Raw genomic sequence first — 22,612 nt, 5'->3', positions numbered from 1 at the left:
TTTTCAAGGAGTGAAGATGAATCTTGTTTCTATATCAAGGCTAGTGGGAGCATAGCCAACTTTTTGGTACTGTATGTGGATGGCATACTACTCATAGGAAATGACATCCCAAACCTGTAGGAAGTAAAGTCCTGACTTGGGAAGTGTTGCGCTATGAAGGACCTTGGTGAAGCTGCCTATATCCTAGGGATAATGATTTTGAGAAACAGGAGTAAAAGACTAATTGGACTTAGTCAAAGTACCTATGTGGACAAAGTGTTGAAAAGATTCAACATGCATAACTCCAAGAAAGGTGAGTTACCCATTCAGAGTAACGCCGGATTGAGTAAGACACAAAGCCCTAGTACAGAGGCTGAGATAGCAGAAATGAGTCGACTACCTTATGCTTCAGTTGTAGGATCGATCATGTATGTTATGACGTGTACTCGACCTAATGTAGCCTTTGCTTTGAGCATGGTTAGCAGGTATCACGGGAACCCTGGCAAGGCGCACTAGACTGCGGTAAAGAATATCCTCAAGTACCTGCGAAGGACTAAGGATTGGGTCCTTACCCTTGGTGGGAGTGATGACTTGAAAGTTGTAGGGTACAGTGATGCTAGCTTCCTGACTGACAGGGATAATTTCCGCTCTCAGTCGGGCTGGGTCTTTACCCTAAATGGAGGGGCAATTACTTGGAAAAGTTCCAAGCAGGAGACAATGGCTGATTCCACTGTGAATCAGAGTATATAGCAGCAAGCGAGGCTGCAAAGGAGGCTATATGGCTAACGAACTTCATCGGGGACCTTGGAGTTGTACCAGCTATAAAGGAGCCAATGGAGATTTTCTGTGACAGCAATAGTGCGGCTGCCTTAGCCAAGGAAGCAAGAGATCATGGGAGATTCAGACACACTGACAGAAAATATCACTTCATCAGACATCAAATAGAATAAGGAATCCTCGTGGCAAAGAGGGTATCATCAGATGAGAACCCAGCAGATCCCCTCACGAAGGGACTGACTCGGGCTAAGCATCTCCAGCATGCTCGGAGCATAGGGTTGAAGGATGATATTAGTTTTAGTAGTTAGATAATCTTGAAATTTGTAAAACGTAATTGACATTTGATGATAAATAAAAGTTGTTATTTATGAGTAAAGTGTTGCTATCACTTGTCAATCGTTTACTATATTTCTTTTGCATGTTTTGACTTCCAGAATAATTATGTTTGGTACATCATATTATTCGAACCTCCACAGTCGGTCATATGTCGGAAGTAGGTATGAATCATGACTGTCATGATTGGTTGCAGAGGTCTAAGATGTTGGACATGGCTACAACAATCATGAGTGCTCATAAGTTCTGAGCATTGGACTCAACCCACGCTCACTGGAATCACTTCATGGAATTTATCTCGAGTGATCGTGAGACGGTAATATCATATAAGTCTTCAAACCTAGAGATATGATTTGTTACCTATGAGTTGGTTATGCATTGATTGTACGAAAACGCATTGGTAACTCGATGTTATAAAACGTACCCTTGTGTGTAATTCAACAAGTAGTAGAGCAAACATATGAGTCGAAGTTTATCTGTTCCTTCTAGGATTAGAAGCGATATATGGGCCCCTCGATGATTTTGTTTTGACCTATGTACCAGGCCCGGTCAGAACTAAATTGATGTGTTCAGTTAAGTTCTATGTCAAACAAATCGGAAATCAGGAAACAAATACTGGACAATAAGTAAGACCATGTTCCATGTATTTGTCCGGCTGATATCTAGAACAGAGGATTATAGGATCACTTATCTAAAATGGCGCGTTCTAGTTCAACAAAGTTTAAAGAGCTATGACTGTTGATCGGTTCCTGAAGTCATACTTGCAACTATAGTTATTAGACTTATCCAAGTGGGAGACTGTTGGATATAGTGTCTAAGTCCATAACTATATTTGGTATGTACTTGACCCGACCCGGCATGGTCCATTTGGGTTGCACTTCACCCGAACAACTTATGGATAATTTTTGGAGAATAGTATAAGTTAGGATTAATTTAGAGATCAAAAGTATTACTAATTAAATATGGGCTCTTATATTTATATTGTGTGGGCTAATGCTTATTTGGAATGGGCTAGGCTTGCATGGAAAGTCCATGGATACTCCATGGAGCTTTAACCCACAGATCTCATGGAAATGAAGAGACATGGGTATTAGGGTTTACATGGATGTAACCCTAATCCACCACACTATATAAAGGAGGCTTTGGTTCTTGAAATCACACTAGTTGTGGGGAGTAAAGCAAGAGGGTCGATTTCAAGATAGTTGTGACTATTCTCTCAAAGTTCCAAGTTTGTGGTGATTTGTGATTTCCATTTGAGGCATCCACACTATTGGTGCTAGGCTCTAAAACTCCAAGCAATCAACTACAACTACAAGGTAAGTAATTCTACTAACTTTATTTGATTCAAGTTCCCCATGCCATGCTAGATAGGATAAGAACCTTGGAAAATAATTATTTGCATGTATTTAAGTCAAACATAGATCCAAGGTTTATTAGGGTTGCATGTACACTTAGGAAGTGTTAGAATGCTCGAAACCCATCAGAACTATGACCACAATAACGTATGATTATATAGTTACGATAGTCATGCTCGCAATTTTTCCCCGAAGTCCATCTGCTGCAAGATTAAGTCTAGATATTCCCAGCTTAGGTTGTCAAATGCCTTCTCAAAATCAACTTTAAAAGTAAAAGCTTTCTTCTTACTTTTCGTCATCCACACGATCACTTCATTTAGTATCAAAGGCCCGTCGAGGATAAAACTTTTTTTTATAAAAGCAGTTTGCACTGGATTGACAACTGGATGTACCACCTTCTTTAATGTTTCATCCAAAATCTTGGAAATTGTTTTGGACAGGCAACCAATTAAACTGATAGGGCGGAAGTCGCTTATGGTGATCGGGTTTTGTATCTTGCGAATAAGTGAGATAAAAGATGAATTGCATCCATTGTCAATATATTCGGTAGCTTCAAAATGCTTTAATGCAAAATAGAAGTCACTTCCAACCACATCCCAATGTTTATTTAACATTGCAAAGGAGAAACCATCGGGTCCAGGTGCTATCTGGGCCTGTGGTTCGGATCGGGCACCTGGACCCGATGGTTTCTCCTTCGCAATGTTAAAGAAACACTTGGATGTGGTTGGAAGTGACTTCTATTTTGTATTAAAGCATTTTGAAGCTACCAGATATATTGACAATGGATGCAATTCATCTTTTATCTCACTTATTCCCAAGATACAAGACCTGATCACTATAAGCGACTTCCGCCCTATTAGTTTAATCGGTTGCATGTACAAAACAATTTCCAAGATTCTGGCTGAAAGGTTAAAGAAGGTGGTACATCTGGTTGTTAGTCCAGTGCAGACTGCTTTTATCAAAAACGTGTTTTATCCTCGATGGACCTCTGATACTAAATGAAGTGATCGCGTGGATGAGGAAAAGTAAGAAGAAAGCTTTTACTTTTAAAGTTGATTTTGAGAAGACATTTGACAACCTAAGCTGGGAATATCTAGACTCAATCTTGCAGCAGATGGACTTCGGGGATAAATGGCGAGCATGGATTCATGGGTGCCTATCATCAGCAAGGGTATCTGTTCTCATTAATAGGGTTGCGATGACTGAATTTAGTATGGAGTGTGGGATCCGACAAGGCGAACCGTTATCCCCCTTCCTATATATCATAGCGGCAGAAGGATTACATATCGCTATGGAGATGGCAAAAGAAAAAGGAAACTTTGAAGGTATTCAACTACCCCATCAAGGTCCGATCATCTCACACCTCCAATACGCACACGATACCATTTTCATGGGTTCTTGGCCAATTGAAAATGCAAAGAATTTGATTAGAATTTTAAGATGTTTTGAATTTTCATCAGGCCTCAAGGTGAATATGTCTAAAAGTAAACTGTTTGGATTTGGTATCCAAACTTGCGAACTGGAGCTCGTGGCCCGGAGCTTCAATTGTTCGGTTTGTTCCCTGCCATTCATATATCTAGGATTACCAGTTGGGGCTTCTATGGCAAGAGCAGTACACTGGAATCCTATCATAGAAAATTTCCAAGCAAGACTATCAAAATGGAAAGCATCTACCTTGTCGTTCGATGGCCGATTAACACTATGTAAAGCAGTATTGAGCAGTCTGAGTTCCTTTTATTTTTCACTGTATAAAGCTCCAGTCAAGTTTATCAAAACTCTTGAAAAGATTAGAATGCGTTCTTTTTGGGGAGGGGGGGGGAGGGGGATTTGAAATCAAGAAAGATGTCATGGATTGCTTGGGAAAAGGTTCTTGCAGCCAAAGAAAGAGGTGAGCTTGGAATAGGCACTTTAAAGACACATAATATAGCTCTATTGGGCAAATGGTGGTGGAGATTCAGAAACTATCAGGATACCACATTGGTTGAGGTGATAAAATCTATTTACGGCACGAATGGTGGATTTAATAGGCCCTCGGTAGCAAAGAGAAGAAATGGATGTTGGGGAACAATTGCTAATATGCCTAAATTTTTAGAGAAGGAGAATGTGTCTTTTATAGATCATTTTAAGCTCTCAACCAATGCCAATAGACCAACCAAATGGGTTTAGTCTCTTGAGTCTTCAGGGGTATATTTAGTTGCATCTCTTAGAAACCATATTGACAACACAATCCTTCCTCCAAGAGAGAGTAGTTGGTCTTGGAACTCTCTAATCCTGGGAAATTTGAATATTCTTGCTTGGTGAATATGTCATGGTAAACTTCCATCCATGGCCAATCTATTTAAATTTGGCATCAGTACATCAAACTTGTGCAGGATTTGTAATGGAGCACCAGAAACAGAGGAGCATGTGTTTGTAGACTGCCCAGTATCACATAAAGTATGACAACAAGTCTGTAGATGGTAGCGTTTGTTGGACTATCCTCTAAATTCGATTTGTGATTTGTTAGACTACAAAGCAAGGCTCGGGGGTCATCATAGGCTGTCAAAGATTCATGAAGGTATAATGTTGGTATTTATGTGGGTGATTTGGAGATATAGGAACTCTAAAGCCCATTCTTCAAATTCAAATCGAAAACCACATGCAGCGCTGGTTTACGTGATACAATCGTTATCGCTTCTTTGGATCAATGCAAGGAAAAGAAAAGGGCGGGATCTAAGATGATGTGAATGGAGTTGTGATCCGATTTTAGAATGCTACTTTATGTTATAATTCTAGTTGTTTTTTGTTTGGTTTTTTTGTTCCTTTTTATTTATGTCTGTTCTTTTGTACCTTCTAGCCCCTGACTAGTTTTGTTTGTGTTTTAATGCCAATTTGCCGTCCAAAAAAAAAAACATTTTTAATTGGATCAAGCGTAGATTTATGCTTTAAAATCTTAATTGGTTTGTTTAGTGTGTCCTTTGAACTTTATTCTTGTTTGACTCGAGCCTTTTGCTTTAGTCTTTTATTTTGTGTGCAATGTTAATATTTTTGCTTGCAAATAAAAAAAATATATTTTTTGGTTTTTCGATTATAGTTGTGTTTCTCATATAAGGTATTTTGATCAAGTAATTTACCTAAAGTTTAGATCATATTTCCGTTATTAATATCGAAAAAAAAAAAAACTTCCAAACAATCTCTTCGCATTTTTATGTCCTTGTTCATATCACTTTTTTTGATACCATTTCCTTCATCAAATATCTTGATTCAAGTCATTTGCCAAGATTTTGTGATCTTACTTTATAATCTTACTTTTCCTAATATATTATACAATATATGCAAATCATTGTATCGAAAAGATTAATTTTAACCCTACGATCCTACAAAATAATATTATTCTGACTTCTCTTTATGCTTCGTTGCTTGATATACAATAAAAAAAATATTAAAACTTTTATTAATTGGCAGTGAATTATCATTTGAAAAAGCTATCTCTAAAAATCAAGGTTTTGTAAACTAAAGTCGTCATTGAACCGGTGGTCTTACATTTACATGTTCACCGTTTGATGGTTCAATCGGTTAGACCAGCCTAAAAAACTAGATGACGTCATTATTACATCATAATTATTTTTCAAATTATAAAAAGAAATTTAAAAAAAAAAACCCCTCCAAAATTAATTTTAAAATAAGCAAGATGCAAGAAATTTGGTTCCGATTCGTATATTAATTAAAATGAAATCAGATTAGATTTAATTCTAAGAAACTTTATTTTTTTTCTAAAGCTGGTTTTTAGTGGTTGAAATCGTACCGGTCGAACCAATTTTCATAAAAAAGAGTCGGTGTTAGCTCAATTATTTTACTTATTTATTTGTATCGTGTTCATATCATCATTTTTCTAGCACATTTGTTTTTTGATTTTCCGGTCAAATGTCCACCTCTACATCTGCATCATCATCAACTACTGCACCTACAACTCAACTACTTCTTTATGCAGTTACAAATGTTTATAATCAATTCAGCTTTAAGCTCATAGTAGATGGCTCCAAATATAAGTTGTGGTGCAGAATTATTCAAGACGTTTGTAAGGGTGTGAAAGTTCTTGACCACATTAATGGAAAATTGAAACCTACCAGTGTGGAAGATGAAGATTAGGAGTTCATTGACTCCCAGATCAAGTCTTGGTTTTACTCCACTTGTGACCCGAATTTGCTTCAAATAATTTCCAATAACAATTGCACTACTAAGGACTTGTGGGACAACTTATATGAATTTTTTTTCTCAACAACAAGATGTCTAGAATGCTCCAATTTCAAGACCAGTTCCATAACAAAAAAAAGGGGGCATCCTCCATTACTGAATATTGCCATAATCTCAAGAATCTTGCTGATACATTGTCCGATGTTGATTCAGAAATCACTGAAGTTGAACTTGTGATGCAAATCTTATGCCAACTCCCACCTTTTTATCATTGAATAGTGGATGTTATTACACACACGAAGTCATTTCCGTCCTTCCTTCAAGCGAAAAACATGCTCCTGCTACATGAATCATGTGAAGAGAATGTCGACTTAATGCTTAAAGCTCAAAAGATCACTATTGTTGCCCTATATGCAGTTTCCAATCAACCCGGAAAATCGAAAAACAAATAGACTAAAAATTGAAATAATAATTGTGATAATTCTAAGCGGGAGAGTAATTCTTGCTTGTTTACTGGAGCACAATTTCAACAGCCCTTCTATAGCCTTATACCTGCTGGATTCGGTCAACAACAATAGCAAACATCGACCAACACAGTAGCGCTAACCCATTTATCCGATGCACCCGTACTGTTGACACACCAGCATCAACACAGGTTCAGCTCACTTCAGCCCAACTTCGGTCAACCCAATCCTTCGCAAAACAGGTTCCAGATGTCAAATTCTTTGCATCAACCTTCCCAAACTCTTTTTGGAAATTAAGTTTCGGCTTCTCATGCTCCACATCAGTCTATTAACTTAGCCTCGGTATTCCAATCAATGTCTATTCAACAACCTCCAGACAACCAGTATTATATGGAAATGGGTGCGAGCTCTCACATGTCATTCAACCTAGGTAACATGTTCTCCCTTACATCATGTGCTTCTAATTCCATTATGGTTGGAAATGGTGTAATTATTCATGTTACTCACATTGGTCATTCCTTTCTTCCTTCTTCTCAACATAAATTTATTTTAAATAATGTTCTTGTGGCAAATCATATGATTAAAATTTAATTTATGTTGGTCATTACAATTGACAACTCTATTTCTCTTACCTTTTACCCATTTGGTTTTACTATAAAGGATGTTAATTCATGTACCCTTCTCCAGTATTGCAATATTGTTGGTGACTTGTATCCGTTTCTCCCATCTTCCGCTTCTTTTTCTTTTTCTTTTTCTTTTTCTTCTTCTTTTCTTCTTCTTCTTCTTCTTCTTCTTCTTCTTCTTCTTCTTCTTCTTCTTCTCTCTCTCTCTCTCTCTCTCTCTCTCTCTCTCTCTCTCTCTCTCTCTCCCTAACAACGGTGTCTCTTTCAACATGGCATCACCGTCTCGGTCATCCCAACTCGTCCGTTCTCAATATTTAACATTCTCGTAATTTTATTTCTATAAACTCTAATAAAATTCAAAATTTTCATGCTTGTCACATTGGAAAACATTGTCATTTTCCTTTTATTTCGTCCACGTTAAAAACAAATCATGTGTTTGAACTTATCCATTCTGATTTATGAACATCTCCTATTACGAGCATATGTGGTTTTAAATCGTAGATCTTATTTCTTGATGACTTTTCTAATTTATTATGGGTGTTTCTATTACGTGCAAAATCTGAGGTTTATACTATTTTTTGCAAAAAAAAAATACCCATGTATGTCAAAAATCAATTCAAAACCGATATTCAAGCATTTTAGTGTGACAACGTCTGTGAATTCAATAACAATCTTATTCTTACTTATCTTAAGTCAAATAGTATTATAATTCGATTTTCCTGTCCTTACACGTCACAACAAAATGACAAGGCCGAACGCTCAATTTGCACTATTAACAATATCATTCCCATGTTCCTTTTTCACGAATGCCTCCCTACCAAATTCTTGACCGAATCTCTTTTCACTTCCATTCACACTCTCAACTTACTTCCTACTATAACTCTTTCGTATAAAGCCTCTTTTGAGATCTTATTCGACTTCTTTCCATCATATGATCACCTTCGAGTGTTTGGTTATCTTTGCTACCAAAACACTGCCTCCATGGCTCTTCACAAACTATCGCCCCGATCTACTGCATGTGTACCCATCTCTTGATCACAAAAGACACAAGTGTCTCGATCTCGTCACCCAACAGGACATTATCTATCATCATGTTATCTTCGATGAAGAGCACTTCCCTTACTCTGAATTTCACCTCACTCCTCCTACGTCTGACCATGACTCTTTGGCGTCCGATGATGACGTCTCTTCTTCTTTTCCTAACAACAATACGAATTCCTCCTCTCCTAGTATTGTTTTTTCTTCATCTTTGAGCTCTCCTATCTCCTCCCATTCAACCTCGGCAACCATGGCCCCCACTAGCCCTTCTGCCTTGGTTGATCCATATCTTTCTCCTCTTATGCCTACCGGTCATCGAATGATCACCCGTTCGAGAACCGGGTCCTTAAAACCTAGCACTCTCATGAATCTTTTTGCCACTGATGGATCTCTAATCCTGAGATCCACTGTTTAGGCTTTGTGTGATCCTAATTGGAAACTTGCCATAGATGTATAAATGTCCTCTCTCTCCTCTATTTATACTTGGGATCTTGTGTCTTGCCTCCCAATGCCAATATTGTTGGATGTCGATGGCTTTATCGTTACAATTTTGAATCTCATAGCATCCTTGATCACTACAAAGGATGTCTTGTTGCTCAAGGCTTCTCTCAAGGTCCATAAATATTAAAAGTGATGCAATGAGTTTCCATGAAGTAATAAACGAAACAAATTGCTACATGATGGGGATTATCTTGTGATTTAAACCATAAAAGAAATGTCTCCATTTCTTTTAAGGGGTAGATAGCCGTGAAGAATCAAGTCAAGTGATGAGATGTTTTAGACCCAACAAGGTTTTGAAAGTTAACCTAAAACAAGACCTTGAGCTTTAGAACTTTTTTTCATGATATCCTTAGGCTTGTAGGCCTAAGAAATCCGTTAACTCATGAAATGAGATTTTGGGTTTGACATGTCAGTAAAGTGAATGAAAGTGGATAGGGACAAGGTTCTCAAAGTAAATATGGACTTGGTTAGTATGGTACTCGTTGGTACAAAAGTACAATATTTAGAGTAATATACATGGTTGTGTTATCTTATGAGTAAATGTAGTAGTAGAACATCATTAGTATGAATGAACTGGAAATATATATTCACTGTGAAGTATCAGTATTATGATTTGGAAATCAAGACCTATAGAAAAGAAATTATAGAAATGAGAGGTCATGAAGAGTGATTAGACTCTAAGTATAAAACCTAGCAACGAATTAATTGCGATTATAGAAATAGAATAAGAAATATGTGTACCATAGTGTGTTCTACCAAGCGTTCAGGCCATGTTGAAAATACTATGTTAAGTTGAGACTTTGATATTGGAAGAGATCAAAAAGGACAAGATGAAAAGATATTTTGGAAGCTAAAGACCGAGTACTAACTTGCTAATGGAATTAGTAAAGAATGGAATGTTGGTGACATTCTTGAGCACGGGCGGACATTCTTAGGGAGATTATAACCTATATAAAGAAATAGACATATGTTGATTTAAAGGTTAAAAAGGTTCCAATATTGATTCATACACACCTTAAACTTTGTTGGAATATGGTAAGACCATATGTCTTAAAATATCTGATATCAGTGTTAGAGTAACTTGTTAAAAGTTCAAAAAAAAAAAACGGATAAAAGGGTAAAAGTGACGAAGAGGGTTAATAACCCTTATTTGTGTATTAGTGATTATTAGACGGATTATCATTGTGAAAAAATGACCTAAGTGATGTGAACATCAAGGGAATTGAAAGGTGCCTGGATGAAATTCTAATGAGATGGCTCACAAAGTAATTCCGAGGATGGAATCCTTTTAAGGGGTAGATAATTGTAACATCCTAAAATTTAAGACTATGTTCTTAAATTAATAAGGTAATAAATGAAAACTGATTTATATAAATAAATCATCAAGGATTAATCATATCCTCAGTGGTATGAAGTACGTAAAGCTAGAAGTGAAAATAATAACATTTTAAAAGTTAAAGGGCTAAAAGGGTCAAACTGGCAAAATGTGTTCACCCAGTTAGTGGATAGGACTACCAAATCCCTATCTAATGGCTATTTTAACCTTCTTGGCTCCTAGGGTTTGATACAACACAAGATTTGAGCATCCAAGCAAATGAAAGAAGAACCAAAAGGGCTTTCTAGGTATAATTTCTTCTCTATTTAACATCGAAATTGAGTTTGCAAAGTAGGTTGACCCCTAATGTCGAATTTGATGAGACACAATGATTAGGGGTTTGTTTTCTAACCTCCCTTAAGTGTTTTTAATGATCCAAATATCAATCCAATCATCCCATTTACGGATTTGAGGATTTGGGTGAAAACCCTCATGAATCCTAGAAAACCTAAATTAGGGATAGTGCAATTGATGATGAGATTGGATTAGATTCGATAACCAAGATTATATTTTTAACACCCTATTCCGGATCATTCTGTGATTTAGGGTCGTGGTTTGGAAGTGGAATGTGTAAAGGCTTCGGGGCCATAAGGACGCGATGTTTAGACCTTTTGGAAGGAGGTAATGACGATTACGATATCTAAACCTTGAATTGTGTTTTGGAGTCGAAGGGTAAGACGTTAAAAGTCATAAGTCGGTTTTAGCATGAAATATGGATTTTTGTTCAAGAATTTTTTAGTCCAAGATATTTAGATAATATTGTAGATCTCTTCAATACCTTTCCATAGATAAAACGAATGCCAAAAACGGAGTTGGAACGAAGAAGTTACAACCGTTTGAAGTTAGGACGGTTTTTGGGTCAGCCGCATACGTTAGGCATAAATTGAGTACGATGGCCATAATGAGTATGCTGGGCGCAAATTTAGTACGTTAGGCGTACACGATCAGTGCCCAAACCTTATTTTTGTGGTTTGAGCCCTATTTAAGCTCCTTGCCTGCCCCAAACTCATTCCATTATCAGCCTCCACCTCTCCAACACCCTATCTTGTAACCCTAACCCTATATTGAGCCTTATGAGAAAAAAGAAGGTGTTTTTAAGTGCCTTAGAGTGTTCTTGGTGCACCTTAGAGAAGAAGGAATTTATTGAAGAAATGGTGGTTGCATTGGAATAGGCTCCAGACTACTCAGAGTCGGCAGAAGAGTTATGCTAACAGGCGTCAGCCAGATTTGGAGTTTCATGAGGGAGATATGGTTCCCCAGAAGGTGTCACCCTAAAAAGGTGTCATCTAATTAAGGAAGCGAGGCAATCTGGGCCCCATGTATATTGGTCCCTTCAAGGTTTTGGCTCAGGTGGGTCGTGTTGCGTATCGTCTAAATATTCCATCCGAGCTCACTCAAATTCATAGCACGTTTCATGTCTGTCAGTTGTGGAAGTGTTTGGTGGATGATTTTGCAGTTGTTTCGTTGGAGGATATTCAGGTGGATGACCACCTGAATAATGTTGAGAGGTCGGTGGCGATTCTGGATCGGTAGACTAAAACCTTGAGGAACAAGGTTTTCGAGTTAGTGAATGTGCAATGGCAGCACCATAAGGGTTTAGAATGGAGATGGGAACCCGAGGATGAGATGAGAGAGCACTGTCCAGAGTTATTTGGGGCAGCAGACTTCTAGGACGAAGTCTAATTCTAGAGGGGGAGAATTGTAACGTTTGGAAATTCATAAGGTATTATTTATTTTTTTTATCTATTTAATTGTCTAACTCATATATGCTGTCTTGGATTTAGTGGATTGGACCTTTTATGTGGGCTTAGTCGGGGTCGTGTGTTGGGCGTAAGCCTGGTGTACGTAGGGTGTAGTTGGATCAAATGGAACACAGAGGCATGCAAGTACACGATGTGTACACGGAAGTACGCACAACGTACATGTTTAGACCCAAACCCTAAATTATTGGGTTCAAGCCATGTATAATGTCATTAAGTCCCAAGGGTTAGCCTCTCTATTAGCCCCTATTTTCCAGAAACCATAATATCTAACCCTATAGAATTCTTGGTGTGTTCTTGACCTTGTGGAGTATATTTTCGGTAGTTTGGTGTCTTTGAAAGAAGAAGAAGTTAGTCAAGAAGAGTTGTTGGACTTTGAGCTTGTAGATCTAGAAGTTTGGCAGCTTCTTCAATTGGAAAAAGGTATAAAGTCTCAATCTTGGTCTTTGAATGCTTTTATCTCTCTATGTTATGATTTATGTCTTCTTAGTCCACAAATTTGGGTCTTGGAGTGTATGGATTACTTCATACCCCTTGGGTTGTCCCTTTTGATGTCCTAATAACTTTAGATTCATAAAAATGGAGCTTTGGTAGTTAGTTCTCTTTCATGCATGAGTTATAGCATCTTTAGAGATTAATAAGTTAGGGTTTTTAGTGTAAAGGTCGTTATCGCCATGCAAAACCATAAAGTTGGAGACTTTATGGTTAGAAACTCTATTTAAGGCTTAGATCAGATTTTGGACCAGGAGACTTAAAGGATTAAGTCACGATTTAAGAGGTTGTTTCAGCCAGAGTACATGAGGCATACTCCTGAGTAAGAAACGCGTACTCGATAAAGTCCCCGATCTCCGTTCAGCTGTACGTCGGGCGTACTCAGCCTGTTGAATAATGCTGACTTTTGACCTTTTCGATGTTGATTTTTTGACCTTAAATCTTGTTCGACTGTTTTGACTCGTGAAGGGAATTTTGGTTATTTGACCACTCTAGGTTTTCCCTTGGAGCTTTTGGGCCTTAGAGCCCATCAGCTGGTGCTTGTTGGTCCTTAGTGGGTTTAATGGATTTTGGCCTTAATTTTTGACTAAACTTAGCTATGGGTAAAATGATATTTTTACCCTAATTATGGACTGAAGATTATGGATTGGTATCTAATTATTAATTGGATGTTATTTGGTAATGATAGCTCGGAGATCTGTCGGACCAGCAACAAGGGATTTTCAGTGTGATTCAGTAGTCCGAGGTGATTTTCCTCACCATGTATAGTGGGTCGATGGCACCAATGCAGACCCATGATATTATCTGTTATAATACTCATTGTCTATGTGACACTAAGCTTTGTGCTTACAGTTTTCAGTTTATGCTTCGGGTACTTCTAGTTCCAATGGAAAGAGCTTAGTTTGACTGCGTCACACACACCACATGGATTCCACACTTGATATTTCACTTTGATTTTATGATATTTGATACAACTGTTTTATTTGGGATGTATGGACGATGTTGGGATACTGTTTTACTTAAATAAAAAAAAATGAAAATTTTGAACCATATTTTTAGTACGTTTCAAGTTGGTATGAGAGCCTTGGTTTGAGGGATTTAGACACACTCTCAGGTGTGTCTGAACTCAAACTAAGGATTTTGTAAATTTTTTCAAACGAAACATATTTTAAGAAAAGGATTTTGTAAAGTTATAATACTCATTGTATGTGTATGTGCTTGTAGGTTTTCTGGGCAGGGCCCGATGATTATTTTGTATGTTGTTAGTTGCTATATGATTTGTATGCAGGCATGGCCCGTTAAGTGGGTTAGGGCGGGGCCCGTTATACTCATTGGGTGGGGCCCGTTATATGAGTTAGGGCGGGGCCCGTCATACTCATTAAGCGGGCGCCGTTATATGCTATGTATGTTGGTATGCGGTATCTTAGGGAACTGACTAAGCTTTGTGCTTACAATTTTCAGTTTATGCTTCAGGTACTTCTAGTTCCAATGGAAGGAGCTCAGTTTGACTGCGTCACACACACCACATGGATTCCACACTTGATATTTCACTTTGATTTTATGATATTTGACACAATTGTTTTATTTGGGATGTATGGACGATGTTAGGATACTGTTTTACTTAAATAAAAAAAAATGAAATTTTTGAACCATATTTTTAGGACGTTTCAAGTTGGTATTTTTGAACCATATTTTTAGGACATTTCAAGTTGGAAGGCACAGATAGATGTGGAATGTATTAGGGGTCCGTACTACTGGAAGCATAGAACCCGTACTCAATTTAAGGAGGGATGTTATGAAGCTAGGGAGGTTGTGGAGTTGTGATTGCCCGATGTTTATATTTCGATGAGTATTTTGATGGTTTGTGTTGCTATATTTTTAGTATGGTGGTATTGCGACGCAGACCACTTGGCAGTTCAGGTGCTAGAGAGGGTTCGGGCTTATGTTCTGGAGTCGGGCAGCTTGATAACCAGATGAGGGAGTTCATCTCGTCTGAGATTAAGCGTAGTATCCTTGAGCAGACTCATATGATCTTTGGCTAGTTCAAGGAGGGTATTCTAGAGATTCTTAACAAGCGGTTGAGCGCCTTTTGCGCTGGGATTGTGGCTTTGTTCGAGACGCGTTCTCTGACTTTCAGGGAGTTCTGGTAATATGGAGCATCGGATTATCATGCGGCGAGGGTCCTAATTGCAAGAAGGAGGTGGTTAGTAGATGTTGTTGTCGCCTTCCGTACCAGCCGTTATCCTGAGGGGACAAGGCCAGACTAGCTTCCTTCCTTCAGTAGGATATGGCACGCGACTGGTGGGGGAGGTAGGTCATGCAGTGGGTGATGATGTTGTGGATGTGATGACCTGGGATGATTTCTCGACCAGGTTCCAAGTCGAGTTTGCACCAGTGATTGAGGTGCAACATTTGGCGCGAGAGTTTTACGATCTCCGCCAGACTACTGAGATGGTGGCTGAGATCACTGTTGTGTTCAAGGAGAGGGAGTTTCTGATTTTGCAGTATGTGGAATATGAGGAGATGAATAAGGCCTGGTACCATGAGATGTTGAGTGTTGACATTTGGCAGTTTGTGAGCCGATCCAACTGCAAGACGATGGAGGACATGATAGTGAGGGATAAAGAGAGAGAGAGAGAGAGAGAGAGAGAGAGAGAGATTGACCTTGAGATGGAGAGGAAGAGCAGGCCGGATAAGGTACAGGAATCCATAGGTTCGGGAAAGAGGACCAAGGTTGTGGATACGAGGAGGAAGGGTCGAGGCCGTTGCGGCAAGTGCGGCAGGTCGCACTTGGGGACGTGCAGTGTGGGTGGTTTTGGCTGCTACTAGTGCGGCTGGACAGATTATATCAATAGTGATTGAAGTGATAACTCCACCATCACCCTGATATTTGATCTGATTTGCTTTCAGTTCAATCAGAGGGATCACAAGAAGGACCATTGTCCGAGTTTGGCTGCAGCAGGACCGGTGTCAGCACCCTCTCCTGCAACTCTCTAAATTACCGACGACCGCCAGGGTCGGCCCGATGCACCTGCGGCAAAGAGCAGGGCTTTCCAGCTGACGACAGAGGAAGCGCGTGCAGCTTTCAATGTTGTGACGAGTATGTATCTTCTTCTTATCTTTTTATTTATATTGAATTGTTTGCTTATGTTTATGTGCTTCATTTTAGGATCGTTGCTTGTGAACCGTATCTCTGCTTTGGTATTATTTGATTCGGGGGATACCCGATCCTTTGTATCATTTGCACTTAGCAAGTGATTTGTTGGAGCTCTAGAGGAGCTGGTTTGTCCTCTTGATGTTGAGATTGCTGATGATAGGACGGTCCGGGTTGCGAGGGTCCATTGAGGTTGTACTCTCCAATTATTCAGTGAGCAGTATCCAGTTGATCTGGTTCCCATTCCTTTGCGTGGGAACTAGGTTATCATGAGCATGGATTGGTTGGGCCCTAATGGGGGCAATGATCGACTGTGAGCATCAATTAGTTCGGGTTCGGACCCCAAGTGGGGGAGAGTTGGTGATTTAGGGTGAAAGACCGCAACATGGGTCGATTATTTGTTCCATAACGAGGGACAGATACAATCTTCATCAGGGTTGCTTGGGTTTTGTTGCCTATGTCATGGATACCCGAGATAAGGGTAAGGCGGCCATGGGTGATCTGCCGATTGTGTGGGATTATCCGGATGTGTTCCCGGAGGATTTTCCTGGGGTACCTCTGGAGAGGCAGGTGGAGTTTAGGATTTATTTGGTTCCAGGTGTGGCTCCGATAGCCAAAGCAGCATATCGTTTGCCTCCTCCTGAGATGCAAGAGTTGTCTACACAGCTGCAGGACCTGTTAAAGAAAATATTTATTAGGCCGAGCAGTTCGCCTTGGGGAGCACTGATTCTGTTTGTGAAGAAGAAGGATAGATCTCATTGTATGTGTATCGACTATCGGGAGTTGAATAAGGTAATGGTGAAGAATCGTTATCCCCTCCCGAGGATTGATGATCTTTTCGACCAGCTTCAGGGTGCATCTTGGTTCTCCAATATTGATTTGCAATCGGGTTATCATCAGATGCGGGTTCGAGATGACGATGTGCAGAAGACAACTTCCCAAACTCAATATGGTCATTATGAGTTCATGGTGATGCCTTTTGGGCTCACAAATTCTTTATTCGCGTTTTATGGATCTCATGAACCGTGTATGCAGACCGATGTTGGATCGGTCTCTTATAGTATTTGTTGATGATATCTTGGTTTATTCAAAGAGTCAGGAGTATCATAAGGAGCACTTGAGGGAAGTGCTGGAGACATTGAGGAGGGAGAGACTTTTTGCAAATTTCTCGAAGTGCGAGTTTTGGTTGCACGAGGTACAGTTTCTGGGGTACCTTATCAACCAGAACTCAAGAAGGGTATTATGGTCGATCCGCCCAAGGTCGAGGTCATGATGCAGTGGGAGGTTTGGAGGTCTCTATTTGAGATTAGGAGCTTTCTTAGTTGGGCTGGTTATTAGCAAAGATTTATTTAGGATTTCTCCAAGATCGTTGTACCCATAACCCGACTGACCAAGAATTATGTGACATTTCGATGGGGGCGTGAGTAGTAGGAAGCTTTTAAGACTCTTAGACAGCGGTTGTGTGAGGTACCGATTCTAACCCTGCCAGATGGTATTGATGATTTTGTGGCTTATTGTGATGCTTTGATCACATGTTTGGGGGCAGTGTTGATGCAGCGGGGTCACATGATCGCTTACGCTTCAAGGCAGCTGAAGCCTCATCAGGCTAACTATCCGACACATGATTTAGAGTTGGGGGTCAAGGTGTTTGCCCTTAAGATTTGGCGGCTTTACCTTATGGGGTCCGGTGTACCGTCTACACAGATCACAAGAGCTTGAGGTACTTGATGGACCAGCCGAATATGAATATGAGGCAACATCAATGGTTGGATGTGGTGAAGTATTATGATTGTGAGATCCTTTACCAAGGCCAATGTAGTGGCCGATGCTCTCAGTCGCAAGGCGATCATGGAACCGATCAGAGATTTATGTTTGAGTATGACCGTGATTACTCCATTATTGGACCAGATTCCTGAGGCTCAGGCCGAGGCTATGAAGGAAGAGCACCAGAAGAGCGAGCCCGATGTGGGTCAGGTGGCTTCCTTCGATTATGATAGCCATGGATTGTTTACCCTGCATTGGCGGGTTTAGGTTCCTTATTGGGGCGGGGTACACCAAGTTCTGATGGAGGAGGCTCACAAGTCGAGGTTCTCCATTCATCTCAAGGTGACGAAGATGTATATAGATCTTCGTCCTAATTATTGGTGGCCCTGCAGTGGGATGAGGCCTGGTACGTGGAACGGTGGTTGACTTGCAGGAAACTCAAGGCTAAGCATTAGTGACCTCACAACAAGATGCAACCGTTGGCGATTCCCGTATTGAAATGGGAAGACATCACTACGATTTTATCACGAATCTTCCTAGGACTGCGCGCGAAGTGGATTCGATTTGGGTCATCATGGATTGATTGACCAAGGGAACGGATTTCATCCCGATTCAGGACAGTATTTTAGCAAAGAAGTTGGTCGAGGTCTATATTAGGTAGGTGAAGGCATGTCATGGGGTGTCAGTGTCAGTGGTTTCAGACAGGGATGTTCGTTTTACTTTCGGATCTTGGAAGCAGTTTCATGACGAGTTGGGCACTCGTTTCCATTTCAGTACAACTTTTCATCCGCAAACCAATGGGCAGAATGAGCGGACTATCTAGACTCTTGAGGATATGATGCGTGCGTGCGTGTTGGATTCTGGTGGGAATTCGGATATATATTCCACTAGCAGAATTTTCGTATACCAATAGTTACCACGCTAGTATTCATCAAACTCCTTTTGAGATGCTCTACGAGAGGAAATGCAGGACCCCAATTTGTTGGGGTGCGGTTGATCAGCAAGTCATGGGGAGTACGGAGGTGGTACTTAAGACAACTAAGTTGATTCATCAGGTTCGGAGCAGGCTCCAGACAGCTCAAAGTCGGCAGAAGAGTTATGTTGACAGGCGTCGGTCAAGATTTGGAGTTTCAGGAGGGAGATATGGTTCTCCTGAAGGTGTCACCTTGGAAAAGTGTCATCGGATTCAGGATGCGGGGCAAGCTGGGCCCCATGTATATTGATCCCTTAAGGGTTTTGGCCCGAGTGGTTTTGGTTGCGTATCGTCTAGATCTTCCAGCCGAGATCAATCAGATTCATAGCATGTTTCATGTCTCTCAGCTGCGGAAGTGTTTGTTGGATGATTCCGTAGTTGTTCCATTAGAGGATATTCAGGTGGATGACTGCCTGAATTATGTTGAGTGTCCGGTGGCGATTCTGGATCGGAACACTAAAACCTTGAGGAACAAGATTGTCGAGTTGATGAAGGTGCAATGGCAGCACCGCAAGGTTCAGAATGGACATGAGAGCCCGACAATGAGATGAGAGAGCATTATCCGGCGTTATTTGGAGCAACGGACTTCGATAATGAAGTCTAATTCTAGAGGGGAAGAATTGTAATGTTTGGAAATTCATACGGTATTATTTATTTATTTATCTATTTAATTGTCTAAATCATATATGTTGTCTTGGGCTTGGTGGATTGGACCTTTTATGTGGGCTTAGTTGGGGTCGTACGCTGAGCGTAAGCCCGGTGTACACAGGGCGTAGGTGGATCAAATGGAACGCGAAGGCATGCACGTACGCGCTGCATATAAGGAAGTACGCAAAGCGTACATCTTGTGACCCAACCCTATATTCTAGGGTTCAAGCCCTATATAATTTCATTAATTCACTAGTGTTAGACTCACCATCAGCTACTATTGTCCAGAAACCCTAATATCGAACCCTATAGCATTCTTGGTGTGTTCTTGACCTTGTGGAGTGTATTTTTGGTAGTTTGGTGCCTTTGAAAGAAGAAGAAGTTGGTGAAGAGTTTTTGGATTTTGAGCTTGTAGATCCAGAAGTTTGGCACCATCCTCAATTGTAAAAAGGTATAAAGTCTCAATCTTGGTCTTTAAATGCTTTGATCTCTCTATTTATGATTTATGTGTTCTTAGTCCACAACTTTGGGTCTTGGAGTGTATGGATTACTTCAGACCCTTTGGGTTGTCCTTTCTGATGTCTTAATGGGTTTAGATTTATAAAAATGGATTTTTGGTCGTTAGTTCTCTTTCATGCATGAGTTATAGCATCTTTAGAGATTAATAAGTTAGGGTATTCGGTGTAAAGCTCTTTATGGCCATGCAAACCTATAAAGTTGGAGACTTTATGGTTAGAAAGTATACTTAAGGCCTATATCTGATTTTGGACTAGGAAACTTAAAGGATTAAGTCACGATTTAAGAGGTTGGTTCAGCTAAAGTATGCAGGGCATACTCCTAAGTACGCATCGCGTACTTTATAAAGTCCTCGATCTCCGTTTAGCTATACGTTGGGCATATTGCTGAGTATGCAGGGTGTACTCAGCTTATTGACCAATGCTAGCTATTGACCTTTTCCGACTGTTGACTTTTTGACCTTGGATCTTGGTCGTCTATTTTGACTCGTGAAGGGAATTTTGGTCATTTGACCACTCTAGGGTTACCCTTGGAGCTTTTGGGCCTTAGAGCCCATTAGTTGGTGCTTGTTGGGGCTTAGTGGGTTTAGTGGATTTTGGCCTTAGTTTTGGACTAAACTTAGCTAGGGGTAAAATGGTCTTTTTACCCTAATTATGTACTGAAGATTATGGTTTGGAATCCAATTATTAATTGGATGTTATTTGGTAATGATAGCTCGTAGATCTGTCAAACCAGCGGCCAGGGATTTTCAGTGTGATCAGCAGTCCGAGGTGAGTTTCCTCACCATGTATAGCGAGTCGAAGGCACCAATGCCGACCCACGATATGATCTATTAGAATACTCATTATTTGTATGACACTAGTATGTGTATGTGCTTGTATGTTTTCTGGGCGGGGTCCGATGATTAATCTGTATGTTATTAGTTGCTATATGATTTGTATGTAGGCGAGGCCCGTTATGCGAGTTACAGTGGGACCCATTATACTCATTGGGTGGGGCCCGTTATGTTAGCTAGGGCGTGGCTCGTTATACTCATTTTTCGGGGCCTATTATACGAGTTAGGGCAAGCCCGTTATACTCATTGGGCGGATCATGTTATATGTATGTATGTTGGTATGCGGTATCTTGGGGAACTCTCTAAGCTTTTTTGGTTTCAGTTTTTAGTTTTTGTTTTAGGTACTTCTGGTTCCAGGGGGAAGAGCTCGGGATGACTACATCACACACATCACATGGATTCCGCACTTAATATTTCACTTTGATTTTATGATATTTGATAAACTTGTTTTATTTAGGATGTATGGATGGTGTTGGAATACTGTTTTACTTAAATAAAAAAAATGAAACTTTCGGATCATATTTTTAGGACGTTTCACCTGTGGGAAGAGGATTCTTTGAGTATGTTCTGATTATTGTATGGTTGCTTTTCAGTATGGTGATGTGTACTTAGGAGAAGGTTTAGGCTCTGGTTCAAGATCAAGTGTTAGCATTGAACTGATGGATAAGCAGACACGGGACTTCATCTCGTCGAAGATCACCCACAACATTTTGGAGCAAACTCCTGTGATCTTTGGTTTGATCAAGGAAGGGATTATGGAGAGTTTGGATGAGCACCTGGTCACGTTATAGACAAAGATTTTGGCCATTGTGAGGGCTTACACTCATTTCTTCCACAAGTTTCGTGCTTGTGGAGTTCCCAAGTCCTTTAGGGAGAATGACACCATTATTAGTAAGAGGTGGCAAGTAGACATGGTGAACGCTTTTAGATCGAGCTTCGACTCCGAGAGGTCGAAAGTCAGATTGCTTCTTGTGTTCTAAAAGACAGATACCAAGATTGGTGGGAGGAAGTGGACTTCGATTTGGTAGGCAACACCATTGAAATGATGACTCAGGAGGAGTTAGTGACCTGGTTTAAGGCAGAGTATGCACCAACTGTTTAGGTGCAACAGTTGGCGAGGGAGTTTCAGGACCTTCTTCGGACGACAGAGATTGTGGCAGAGATCACTGCCAAGTTTATGGAGAGGGGTCTTTTGGTTTCGTAGTATGCCACAGATGAGGAGATGAAGAAGAAAAAGTACCATGGTATGTTGTGAGATGGTATAAGGGAGTTCGTCAGCTTATCAGCTTGTCAGATTTTGGAGGACATGATAGCTTGTACCTGGGAGCAGGAGATTGATTTGGAGCACCTCGGGAAGAGGAAACCAAAGCAGATGCAGACAGTTAGGGGTCTTGCGAAGAGAACCGAAACATTTGATCAGCGAGTGAGAGGCCATCAGGGCCGAGGTCAATGCAGCACGTGTGGGAAGTAGCATGATGAAGTTTTTTATTTAGGGGTTCATGATGCTATAAGTGTGGCAGGCTTGGTCAGGTCAGCACAGATTTCCCACGAGGGATGAGTCTGTTATGTTTCCATTGCAACCAGGTGGGCCACGAGAAGGCCAACTATCCAATGTTGTGGGGTCGAGCAGTGTGTGTACCTGCTCTAGTTACTTTGTGTATCACTGATGGCGTGAGGGTAGAGTGGATGTCCCCATGGGGAGGAGTTGAGCATTGAATTTACGGGTCGAGGAGATCTGATTTCCACCAGTTATCATCGCAAATATTTTATTTTGAGAATCTTTAATTTATATGCCATTTTTTCATACCGAGAGCCGTGCTTAGAAGATTTTCGGGTGAGTCAGTTTTGGATG

Source organism: Lactuca serriola, chromosome 6, assembly GCF_051521515.1.
Source record: "Lactuca serriola cultivar US96UC23 chromosome 6, Lser_US96UC23_V15, whole genome shotgun sequence".
Classification (NCBI taxonomy): domain Eukaryota; kingdom Viridiplantae; phylum Streptophyta; class Magnoliopsida; order Asterales; family Asteraceae; genus Lactuca; species Lactuca serriola.
The sequence above is the reverse complement of the archived record's forward strand: the minus strand, read 5'-3'. Positions refer to the sequence as shown.